We start from the raw sequence: 12,526 nt of genomic DNA on the forward strand, positions 1-12,526 counted from the left end.
CAAACTACTCTGAGGGCACATTTTGTCCCTGTACAATCTTAATTAGTTTGGTTAATGTCACACATGATTATTTCAGCACTACGTTTAAGCGTTAATAAATCAAAACCTTCATTTTCTGCTTCATCAGTCACAAAATGAAATAGATAAAATCTTGATGAATGTCTGTAATTTTCGTATGCAGAAACATGCTGACAATTGAGCATTATTAGGGCTTAATTTATGATTTGAGGTGATCTATCAGGAAAAATACATAAGAATAGATCGCAGGCTAAGCTATAAATGTTAACACCTACCCCCTTTATTTCTTTGATATATTTTATGCTTGTTAAACTTTCTGGGTGAATTTCACTGCTACAACTTTTACAATAATGTATGCTTCTTTAACTTACGTTTATTAGATTTCTGCATATAAACCAACGTACAAAATTTAGAGTCGTATACCAAATTCACTGTACATTATTAAAAAAAATACATATTAATCACAGCGTTGGGCAACAAGAATGTGAGAAAAAATTATTCTGCAAAGAGAGTTAGTGAATTGGCAGAAACGTCACCAGCTTAGAGAATAGCACATTGAACCTATAAAGACCATTAGCGAGAAGCTGGTAACTATTAAACCAAATATTCACTTTATATTTATTTAGTTTTCGCCATAGGATGGACATTATCACTAGGTTTTTTTGGTGGCTTATAGAATTAATGTGGGGGAAAAAAAAGAGATAAGACACTTGCACATCACAGAAGGTAGTTGAGGAGTTTAGCATGTGCTCACAATTTAGAACAAGCACTGGCAAAGCCTTACCAAAGTAATGCAGGGACACATAAAGGATTTTATATCGTATAGGTTATTGAAGGAGTATAGTATTTGCTTCCATGTGATGGTACTTTAAAGTCAAACCTACTGCCTTTGCCATTGCTTTATAGCTGTAATGACGGTAGTGGTTCCTGGTGCTGTGGTACTAGTGGTTTTGGTGATGGTATTGGTTGTGGAGGTTATGCTGGTAAAATTGGGGGTGATGGTAGAGGTAATAGTACTCACGGTGGTCTTATTTGTATTGTGGCAGCAGTACAATTAATATTTATAGTGGTGACATTGGCAGTGGTATTGGTGTTGGTGGTGTCAGTTTCATTGGCGGTTTTATAGATGATAGTGAAAATGGTAGTGATGTCTTGTAATATTAGGTGGTGTTATTAGTGAAACTGCTAATACGGGTGGTGATATTAGTAATATTGCTAGTGGTATTGATGGTGGTGCCGGTCGCATTGGTGGTTTTATAGGTGCTGGTGTTCTTATATGAGCTGGTGGTATTGGTGTTATTGCTGGTACTAGTGGTGGTATTTGTGGTGGTGTTATTGGTGGTGGTGCTATTTGTGGGATTAGCAGTAGTATTTATTTTAGTTGTGTTTGTGGCAGTAGTGATATTGGTGGAGTTTGGAGTTGTAGGTGGCAATATTAGTGGTGGGAGTATTGGTAGTGTTGACATTGTTATTGTTGAAAGTGCTGATGGTGGTATTTGTGGTGGTATCCAAGGTAGAGTTATTGGTGGTGGTATTGGTTCTGGTGGCGGTATCAGTGGTGGTAGAATTGTTACCATGTTGTGGTGTGGTACTGATGATGGTATTCATGGTATTGGTGATGCTGGCAGTGTATAGTGATGATGGCATAAATAGTGATAGTGGTGGTGTTGTTCTTATGGTGGTGTGGTATTGGTGTTGGTATTAGTATGGTGGTATGATGTGGGTCTGATATTGCTGGTGGTGGTGGTATTGTGGTTGTATTGTTGGTTTTGGTTGTTGTTAGACCTGACAGCCTTAGGGTGGTCACCCCTAACCTCTTGTCTGCCTCCCTCCACTTTTGAGATACTGTTTTTGCTGGTTTTTAGAATCTGCACACTTTACCACTGCTAACCAGTGCTAAATTGCATATGCTGTCTCCCTTTAAACATGGTAACATTGGATCACACCCAATTGGGCTATTTAATTTACTTATAAGTCCCTAGTAGAGTGCACTATATGTGCACAGGGACTGTAGATGAAAAAACTACTAGTGAGCCTGCAGCACTGATTGTGCCACCCACTTAAGTAACCCCTTAACCTTGTCTCAGGCCTGCCATTGCAAGGCCTGTGTGTGCAGTTTCACTGTCAATTCGACTTGGCATTTAAAAGTACTTGCCAAGCCTTAAACTCCCCTTTTTTACATATAAGTCACCCACGTAACTCCGAGGGCAGGGTACTGTGTAGGTAAAAGGCAGGACATGTACCTGTGTAGTTTACATGTCCTGGTAGTGTAAAACTCCTAAATTCGTTTTTACACTACTGTGAGGCCTGCTCCCTTCATAGGCAAACATTGGGGCTGCCCTCATACATTGTTTGAGTGGTAGCTGCTGGTCTGAAAGGAGTAGGAAGGTCATATTTAGTATGGCCAGAATGGTAATACAAAATCCTGCTGGCTGATGAAGTTGGATTTAATATTACTATTTTAGAAATGCCACTTTTAGAAAGTAAGCATTTCTCTGCACTTCAATCTTTCTGTGCCTTACAATCCACTTCTGGCTGGGTTTAATTGACAGCTCCTTGTGCATTCACTCAGACACACCCCAAACCCAGGATACTCAGCCTCACTTGCACACATCTGCATTTTGAATGGGTCTTCCTGGGCTGGGAGGGTGGAGGGCCTCCTCTCTCACAAAGCACTGCCACACCGCCTACTGGGATCCTGGCAGACAGGATTGAACTGAAAGGGGACATGGTGCACTTCTGAGCCACTCTTTGAAGTCTCCTCCACTTCAAATGCACATTTGGGTATAAAAACAGGGCCTCTGCCCTACCACATCAGACACTTCCTGGAGAAGAAACCTGAACTAGAACCTGCACCCAGACAAGAAGAACTGCCTGCTGCCTAAAGGACTCACCTGACTGCTTTCTGAAGAGGACTGCTGCCTTGCTGTTGCCCTGCTGTCTTGCTGCTCTCTTGCTTTGCTGCAGAAGTGCTCTCCAAGGGCTTGGATAGAGCTTGCCTCCTGTTCCCTGAAGTCTCAGGACCAAATAGACTTCTCTCCTGTAGCTGAAATTCCGGTGCGGTGAAAATTTGACGCACCGCCTACCAAGAACGACTCACAGCCTGCTCACGCTGAAAAATTCACCGCTCGGCGAGTCTGGAACGATGCAGCCCGACTTCGTGACAGAAGATCAACACAGCGCCAGCGACGCGACCAGAACTTTGACGCACGGCCCTACTAGATCGATGCAAGCCGACTCAGAACGACGCAGCCCGACTTTCTGAGAGGAATCGACGCAGCGCCTGCCGTGCAGAAGAAAATTCCATGCAGGGCCTACCGGAATCGACTCAGCTCCTGTGACTTCGCTCCGCAAGCACAGGATTCCACGGATTGTCCCTGGGGCGTCTAAAAACCCTGCAACCCAAAGAGGATCGAAGTCCACGTGCCGGAAATCAATGCAACATCTTCCCCACGTGGAAAATAACGATGCAAGTCTGTGTGAGAATGGGCAAACCGATGCACACTCACCGTTTTCCACGCATCTCCTCCTCTGCGGTCCCTTATGAGGATTTTTCAATGCAAACAGGTACTTTGCCCTGCAAGGGACACTTTTTGTTTCTAGGAGAACTTAAGACACTTTTTATTGCTTTTACAGTAATATTTTAACTCTAAAGACAGGTGATATCACTTTCAGTGATATCACTACATTTGCTTATTTCATCTTTAATCGTTTTGACCTGCATTTATCCAGATAAATATTATATATTTTTCTAAACACTGTGTGGTGTATATTTGTGGTGTTATATTGTGGTATTGTATGATTTATTGCACATATTCTTTGCACATTGCCTTCTAAGTTAAGCCTGACTGCTCAGTGCCAAGCTACCAGAGGGTGGGCACAGGTTAATTTGGATTGGGTGTGACTTACCCTGACTAGAGTGAGGGTCCTTTCTTGGACAGGGGATGACCTGACTGCCAACCAAAGACCCCATTTCTAACAGTTGTGTTGTGTTATTGACGGTGCTGATTGTACTGTGTTGGTAGTGGTATTGGTGGTGGTAGGATTGATGTTGATGTTATTGATGGCTATCTTGATAGTATTGGTGGTAGTGGTGGTGGTATGGTGTATTAGTGGTGGGATTGGTGATAGTGGAGTGGTATTAGTGGTTGCATTAGTATAAGGTGGTGGTATTAGTGTTATTGTCAGTGGTGGTGAGGTGGTATTTGTTGGAGAGGCATTGATTGTGGTATTGGTGGTGGAATTTGTGGTATGGATGTTGGCTCCGGTTGCGGTGGTGTTCATGAATGTAGTAGTATTGGTGATAGTGATGGTATTAGTATTATTGGTAATGGCATGAAATTGGCAATGGTATTGTTGATCATAGTTTTGTTGATGGTGTGGTATTGTTGGTTGAGATATTCATGCTAGTATTGTGGTGGTGGTGTTGGTGTTAATGGTAGTGGTGGTGGTGTTGGGTTATTGGCTTTAGTGGAGTTTTGTGAGATTGGTTGTATTGGTAGTGGTTTTGTATTGGTGTTATAGGCGGTGATGTTTTGGTGGTTTGGGGTTGTAATGGTAGTATTAGGGTATATATTGGTGGTGGAGAAATGAATGGTATTGTGGTGGAATGATGTAGCTGTTGGTACTGTAATGGTGACATTGGTTTTGGTGGCAGTGTGGCAGCGGTGGTGGTATTGGTTTTGTACTAGTGAAATTGATGATAATAGTAAAGATAGGGATGGTGGTGTCGTATTGGGGTGGTGGTGGTATTGGTAGCAGTGGTTGTATCAGTTGTGTTACTATGGTAGGTTTTGGTATTAGTGATGCTGTTGGTGGTATTGGTTGTGCTATTGGTAATATTGTCAGTGGTGGTCTTGGTGGTTATGATAGTGGTATTGGTGGTGGTGTGGTATCAATGGTTGTGTGGTGCAGGTATTTGTGGTGGTTTGGTCTTAGTCATTGTGGTATTGGTGATTCCGATCAAGTGTCCACATTCTAATGAGTTTATACCTTGTACAAACACCTTCTAATTACTTTTTTGTTTATCACATGGGGAAGACATGATCCCTAGATGACTGTCAGATGTGATAAACAATGTAAAAATGTCTAATATAGTTTACAGCACACATATGGGATAAGAAACTGAATATCAAAAACTTGTGACATCTACTATACTTTTTAGATACAAGATAGTCCCTCATGTGTTTCAATGCAAGCACTTTATTGGAGACAAAATGATAACTAAATAGCCAATAACATGAAGATGAGAGATATTTACCTCTATGGACTGATTTACGATGTGACTGACAATGCCTCACTCCAATGGCTAAAGTAGGTGGATCCAAAAAGTCAGTGCTTGAAAGGGGCTGACTCAAAGCCCAATCTAGGTTTATTTTAAGCAAAAGATTTTGCATACAACTTTGTTCTCAACCCAACCCCAAATAAGAATATGTGTTGACACTGAATGATTAACAAAGTCCCACATGCATATATATCAAGAGCCAGGAAGGATGGTCTGGTAGTTCTCAGGTCTTAAGGTTAACTGGCAGAAATATTGCCTCTACCCATTAACTAAGAGACTAGTGGCACATGGATTGGCTCTTCCCCAATCCAGGCTGACATGAAGACTGGCATTTGTCTATACTTGGAAGTGCATGTCTACCATACAGAGAAGGATTTAATTGACAGTAACTTTGGGAGGGTCCTGCAGGCCATGAGGAGTGCCCACTCTTTCAGGTGTGGTCTTCCTTTGTCTACTATGAGTCGTGTGGCGATAGCCAAGATGTTGATTCTTCCTAGGCTACTTTATCTTTTTTCCACCATCCTGGTGGTGTTGAAATGTCCCATTTTGTGGACTTGCACACCATATTGGACCCGACTTGGGGAGGCAAAAGAAAGAGAGTGATGCTAACTGAGGTACAGCTGCTGGTCAGGGGGGGGGAGGGGGAGGCCTCGGACCCTAAATTACAAATGGTATTATGCAGCTGTGCAGCTTCAGTGGCCAATAGGTTGGCTTGGGGGTGGGAGTGCATGAGCTCAAAGTGCTAAAGCACTTACAGGTACGAGACAGAGTAGTGGACTAGTTGTTCACTCCCATCCAATGGAACATTAACTTACATAGGCCCTACATGGCTGATAAGGCCTGCTGGTCCAAATGTCTAACTAGACCAAGCTGGGATAGAGCACATGGGAGACAAATGCAACTAGGGCAGATTATGTACGTGCAACACTCTGGTAGACAAATTTAATTTGGGTCCGGTTCTTTTTGTGCTGCACAGGGCCATTTAGAGAAAGTTGACAATATAGTGAGATCTGGTGGAACAACCAATGATGTGGCATTCCAATATTTACTGAAACACAGGCTTGGGTGCAGAGCCATGACAGCCCTGTATACCGCCCAGCAGACACAGTTATTGCGACTGACCAATGATGTCCATGCTAAATGGATACAGGGTCTCAACCATAATACAACGGATAAGAAATGTGCGGTTACTACTTCCTATATCAAGACAGCACACTCAAATTGCTACAATTCAATTAACCTCCACCAAACATACTTTACCCCAGAGAAAATAGGTTGATTGTTTCTAGGCATCAACTCTAAGTGCCCTAGATGTGTTGTGCAAGATGCTCATTTTTTCCACATTGTGTAAGATTGCACAAAGATAGCAATGACCTGGAGGGCAGTATTGACTGAACTCACTGAACCAGTGAGCAGAAAGGTAGATATCCAGTAGGAACTCTGCTTTCTGGGCTGTATGCCCAGAGCCAAGGTGCACAAATTAGAATACAGGACAATTGATATTGTCTTGGCACTGTATAGATGCTGCATCGCAATGGCCTGGAAGGCAGTGGATCCCACCCTAATGTCAACCTGCCACTGAAACTTACTGAAGTGGGTGAAAGCAGAGTAGACAGCTATCACAAACTCTGGTAGGAGGACTGGCCAAGAACTGGGTATCACAATGTGGGACTCGTATCTTTCAAAATCCGAAGGATGAACAGGGGAGGTATCTCCTTGAATGTGAGGCTCTGGCTCATAGTGAGGAGTGCTGAAGTACATAATGTGGTGGATGGCCAGGGCAGCAAGGGGGATGGCCCAGTCTTGCCGGACATTACATTAGGATTATGGAGGGGACGTTCCCAGGAGTAGGACATCTAGCTGGAACATCTCATGGAAGTAAGGAAACGCTAAGAGTACACATAAGTTGTTGGGTTACTTTTATTTGGGATAATGTTTATTGTTAGTTATATGCATTTGAATTATCTCTATTGTACCAGTGACACACTGCCCCTCCCCCGCTCCCTTGCAACAAATGTGGTATTGGGGTGAACAGTGGTGGAGTAGGGGAGGGCCTGTTTCAGACCCACGGATAGGGATGCCAAATTGAACTGTTAAACAAATAAATGCCCTTATTTAGTAGTTGGGGCTTCTTCATGGATGCCTTGGTTATGTGTACTGTACAGTGTCGAAAATGTAAAAGTAATAAAGAGGAAGGTTTCTCTGTGGGCTAGATACCCTGCGAGATTTCTTGGTTTCTTCACAGATATTGTTACTATAGGATTACTTTTTAGAGGAGAACTAGAAGATAGATTCAGAATAGTCTCCACTTCTTCAATCAAGTCATTTATTTCTCTCAACATTTTACTGTTAGGAGGTTGATTCACTGTTTTTTCAATTATGGCATTCCCAGCAGGGCCTCTACTGCCTTTCTTTTCCCTATTTTTACCAGAAAAATCTCTTTGGAAAACTCCACTCACTCCTCAGTCACACATTGATGAGAGATGATGAAACACAAGGCATCAACCATGTCAATGAAATACCTTTGTTTGTGTGAAGCACACTTGTTTCAGGTAAGCCACTAACCTTTTATGTCCTATTAAAACCATGAAGCGGAGGGTCCCAGCCCAGCCACTTCTGGCCGATGATGGGTGAACACATGCCTGCTCTTGGCCCGGTCTTGGCCTGGGCACGCGCCCGGGAACCTCCTGTGCTGCAGGAAAGTAACGTTTGTTAATAAGGACATGGCCACACCTCCTCAGATGCCAGCACAAAGGGCAGTGCGGGCTCTGAAGTCCGTTCCCAACTCCATGAAAGCACGTCTCATGCTGGGGACAAGTAGAATTGGTTATGAGAGCCTGGCCCTGCCTCCTCATATGTCAGCACCAAGGGCACTGTGGGCTTTAAAGTCCTGCCCCAGCTCCGTGAAAGCACGTCACGCACTGCTAGCAAGTAGCGTTGGTCATAAAGGGCCTGGCCCCTCCTCCTCAAATGTCAGCACTAAATGCAGTGTGGGCTTTGAAATCCTGCCCCAGCTCCGTGAAAGTGTGTCCCCAGAAGTTATAATACTAGTAAAATATCCTCTCCATAAATGTTACGCCCAACTAATTATAACTTTTATCTGATAATGTAACAATGAAATGTCCATGAAGTATCCAGTCTTCTATGTAATATTAAGCTGCTACCATGTGAAGATACAAGTTACGTAATACAAATCCGCAGCTCTACACGTATGCACTTTGCCACTGCAAACAACTATTTCAAAGAATTAGGAGTCGCATAAATTCCTAGTCCAGTGAAAGATATCTTAAATCATATGAATCAGCCTCCTTACCGGAACTGCACAGGCTGTAATTCATACTGACCAGGGATTGGTTTCCAGCCAATCCTAATTTTAGCTTGTTGCAATAAGGTGAACTGTTTTCAAGCAAATTTTCATCTTGAGTAGTTAGCTAACAAGGAATGCAGATATTCTAGATGTACAGCAGAATGTGGATTAACGGTATAGCATGAATATGTTGGAGGTATTCAAGATTTACCAAGGCACGCCATACAATTTTACATAGTATCCTTTGTGGAATGTCATATTAACAAGGGCTCCTCGAAACACCAGCAAGCATGCCGAGAAAGATGGTGAGCAACCACAATCTTGTGGTTACTCAAACATGTCATGACCATTCCCACCCTGGATACAGTTGGAGATTTTCAGCGTTCAAAGGTATAAGTAAAGAGAAATACTCAGAGGTAATAGGGAAGTTTGAAGGTGGGGTTTCTCCAAAAGGAAAATATTTTTCTCATGATGAAAAGAAAAACAAAAGTTAGCAAATGCATTGTTGCTAAGCATTTGTATTTGCATACATGTAAACCGTTTACATTTATACATTTGTACATTCCTTCAATGTTGAGTTCTTCGGGAAAACTGTGACTATTGCAACTTCGCAGATGCTCTCTTTTGGGAAGCCGTTCATGTCAAAATTACAGCTCCCCATATAGGACATCTCTTGAAATACACAGTGTGTTGTAAAATGAATATGACACAAGCCAGAATAAATGTACCAAGTGTCAATATAAATATGATGCCTGGCTGATTGAATCTGACTTGAACCAAAACAAATATGAAACCTGGCTGAGTGAATATGCTACTTCGAGATTAATATAAATAACTTACACTCCGAATTGAATAAGAGGTATACTGGAAATATATCAATCATACTGAAATAAATATGGCCCACGCTGTAAACAATAGAGCAATCACTGAAATAAACAGAAAATTCATAAAAAAAGAATGGGACATTTCTTGAAATGACTGACATATGCCAAGAGGAATATGACATACATTGGAAAGAATATGACAGATTGAAATGAATATAAGGTACTGAAATGAAAATGTATTATTCCGAAAAGAATATAATGTGCAATGAACATTCCATTTATAAAAGTGAATATGGTTTGCATTGAAAGAAATATGATACACATTGACATGATTATGATATGTGTTGTAATGGGTATGATTCATGTTAAATTTAATAAGATGTGTTAATATGAATGAGACATCCATTAAAAGGAATATGACACTTGCTAAGATGAATATGACATGCATTTAAATGAATATGAGCCCCTTCAGAATTAACTCAACATGCCCTAAACTGAATATGACCAATGCTGAAATAAAAATGAAACTTTTCAAACTGAATATGTTATGCTTTGAAATGAATATGATACACATCAAAATGGATATTACATATATTGAAATGAATACGACCTATGTTGAAATGGATATGACCCATGTTAAAAATATTATGTTAGGTGCTAAGGAGAATATGAAATCAATCAAAATGAATATGACATTCATTGAAAGCAATATGACACAAGTTAAGATGAATATGAACCACTTTGACATGAATATGACATCTGGTGAAGTTAATATGACCCATATCAAAATGAATATAACATTCATTAAAATGAACATAACACTTTTTTATATGAATATGAAACTATGTGAGATAAATGTAGCATGCTTTGTTATGAATAAAGTGCATATCAAAATGAACACAAGCCATGTTTAAATGAATATTACCCCGTTTAAATGACTATGGCTTGCATTGAACTGATGTTGATTTGCTTTAAAATTAATATTACATGTTACAATTACATATTCTGAAAGGATATGATATGAACAAATTTGAATTAAGTAAAATTTATATAGATTTTGACTATGTACTTCATTTAGTTTTTGTCAGCTTTGGGACTCTGAGCACTTTACCACTGTTGACCAGTGAGAAAGTGCAAGTGCACTCTATCTAAATTGTATTGATGATTGATTTATCCACGATTGGCATATTTGTTTTACCGGTAAGTCCCTACTATAGTGCAACATGTGTGCCCAGGGCCTGTAAATCAAATGCTACTAGTGGGCCTTCAGCACTGATTGTGCCACCCACATGAGGAGACCTGTAAACATTGCTACTGCAGTGGCTGCGTGGGCAGTTTTAAACTGCCATTTCAACCTGGCAAGTGCACCCACTTGCCAGGCCCAAACCTTCCCTTGTACTACATGTAAGGCACCCCTAAGGCAGGCCCAATGCGGCCCCACGGGCAAAGTGCAGTGTATTTAAAAGGTAGGACATGTACTGGTGTGTTTTACATGTCCTGATAGTGAAATACTGCTAAATTTGGTTTTCACTATTGCAAGGCCGGTCTCTCCCGTAGGGTAACATGGGGATTTCCTTGAAATATCTTTTAAGTGTAATTTCCCATTGGGAGCAGATAGAGATTTGGAGTTTGAGGTATCTGAACTCACAATTCAAAAATACATCTTTTGGTGAAGTTGGTTTTTAAATTGTGAGTTTGAAAATGCCACTTTTAGAAAGTGGGCATTTTATTGCTTAACCATTCTGTGTCTCTGCCTAGCTGTGGAATACACATCTGGGTCATTATGACAGTTGGGCTGTTTGTGAGTTCACTCTAAACAGCCACATAAAGGGATCTAAGGTGTGCCATGCATAGCCTGATGGGTCTTCCTGAGCTACAGTGGTGGGCGGAGCTGACACTTGCACTTGAATAGTCTGTACTGGTCCTAATCAAAAGCAGTCTCCACCCCCCTGGAGTATGTCTCGGGCCAGGGCAGGAATATCAGGGTCTTGTGCACTAGAAAGATGTCTCTTCTAATTTTTCCTACTTCAAGGCATAAATGGGTATAAGTACTGGACCTTTGACCCCGCAAATTTATGCTGCTTCTGTCCTGGGAGTGAAAGAACTGGACTTTGCTTTCTACATCCTGCTTCCAAAGGTTCCCTAAGGGCTTGGACTGAATTTGCTACTTGTTAAGTTGTCTCAAGGACATCAAAGACTTCAACTGCCGGCACCTAGGCTCTTTTGCTGAGAGTCCTGACTTGCCAAGTGGTGCCAAATCCAGTTCATTGGCCCTTGGGAGGGAGTTCTGGTGCATCCAAGAAGAAACAATGTATATCGACTCTAGAGCGACTTTGGAATAGGTGCCGCTGTCTGACTCCGCCCAGCTGTCTAGACCCGAGCCGTGGTCTCCACTGAGTACAATGACCGTGACCGATGCCGCAGGCCCGAGACCGCTGCAGTGCCTGCAAAGTCCCACCACAGCGTGAGTCCTGAATGCAGTCTCACTAACGCTTGTGACACCCAACTCTGACTCCTCTGCAGCACCTGTGGCCCGATGGTGTCATTGTGACACCGTGAAGACGAAGCCTTGTGTCTTGACCTGCTGGATTCATCGACCCCACCTTGTCAAAAGGAACTGATGCTGCTCCACTGATGCTGCATCACCTTCTCTGCAACCATAAGAAACCAATGCCTCACCTCTCCTGCCTAGCAGAAAGGAACCAACACCTCCATTCCCCAGTAGCAGTAAGGAACCAACACCACACTGACTCCAGTGACGCCTCACCTCGCTGACTCACTGCAAAGTTTTTGTTTCCTCATTTTCCAAGGTACTGTACATGGGGTCTGTGCGACTCCATGACCAGCTTACACTCCCACTCGAGTGTCGTTGGACTGTTGAGAATGAGTCCGTCAACATGCCGGGATAGCCCTAGTTGGAGCTATTGTGTTTCTAAGTGCTATACTAATATTTAGGGCCTGATTACAAGTTTGGTGGTCGGGCCATCAGACTGCCATGTTGGTGGTCCCAAAAAGACTGCTGCGCTGGAGGTCCCCAGACCACCATATTGCAATGTCATGCATGCTCACAGCTTAGCTTTTGCCACTGTCTTG

This window comes from Pleurodeles waltl, chromosome 5, assembly GCF_031143425.1.
Source record: "Pleurodeles waltl isolate 20211129_DDA chromosome 5, aPleWal1.hap1.20221129, whole genome shotgun sequence".
Classification (NCBI taxonomy): Eukaryota; Metazoa; Chordata; class Amphibia; order Caudata; family Salamandridae; genus Pleurodeles; species Pleurodeles waltl.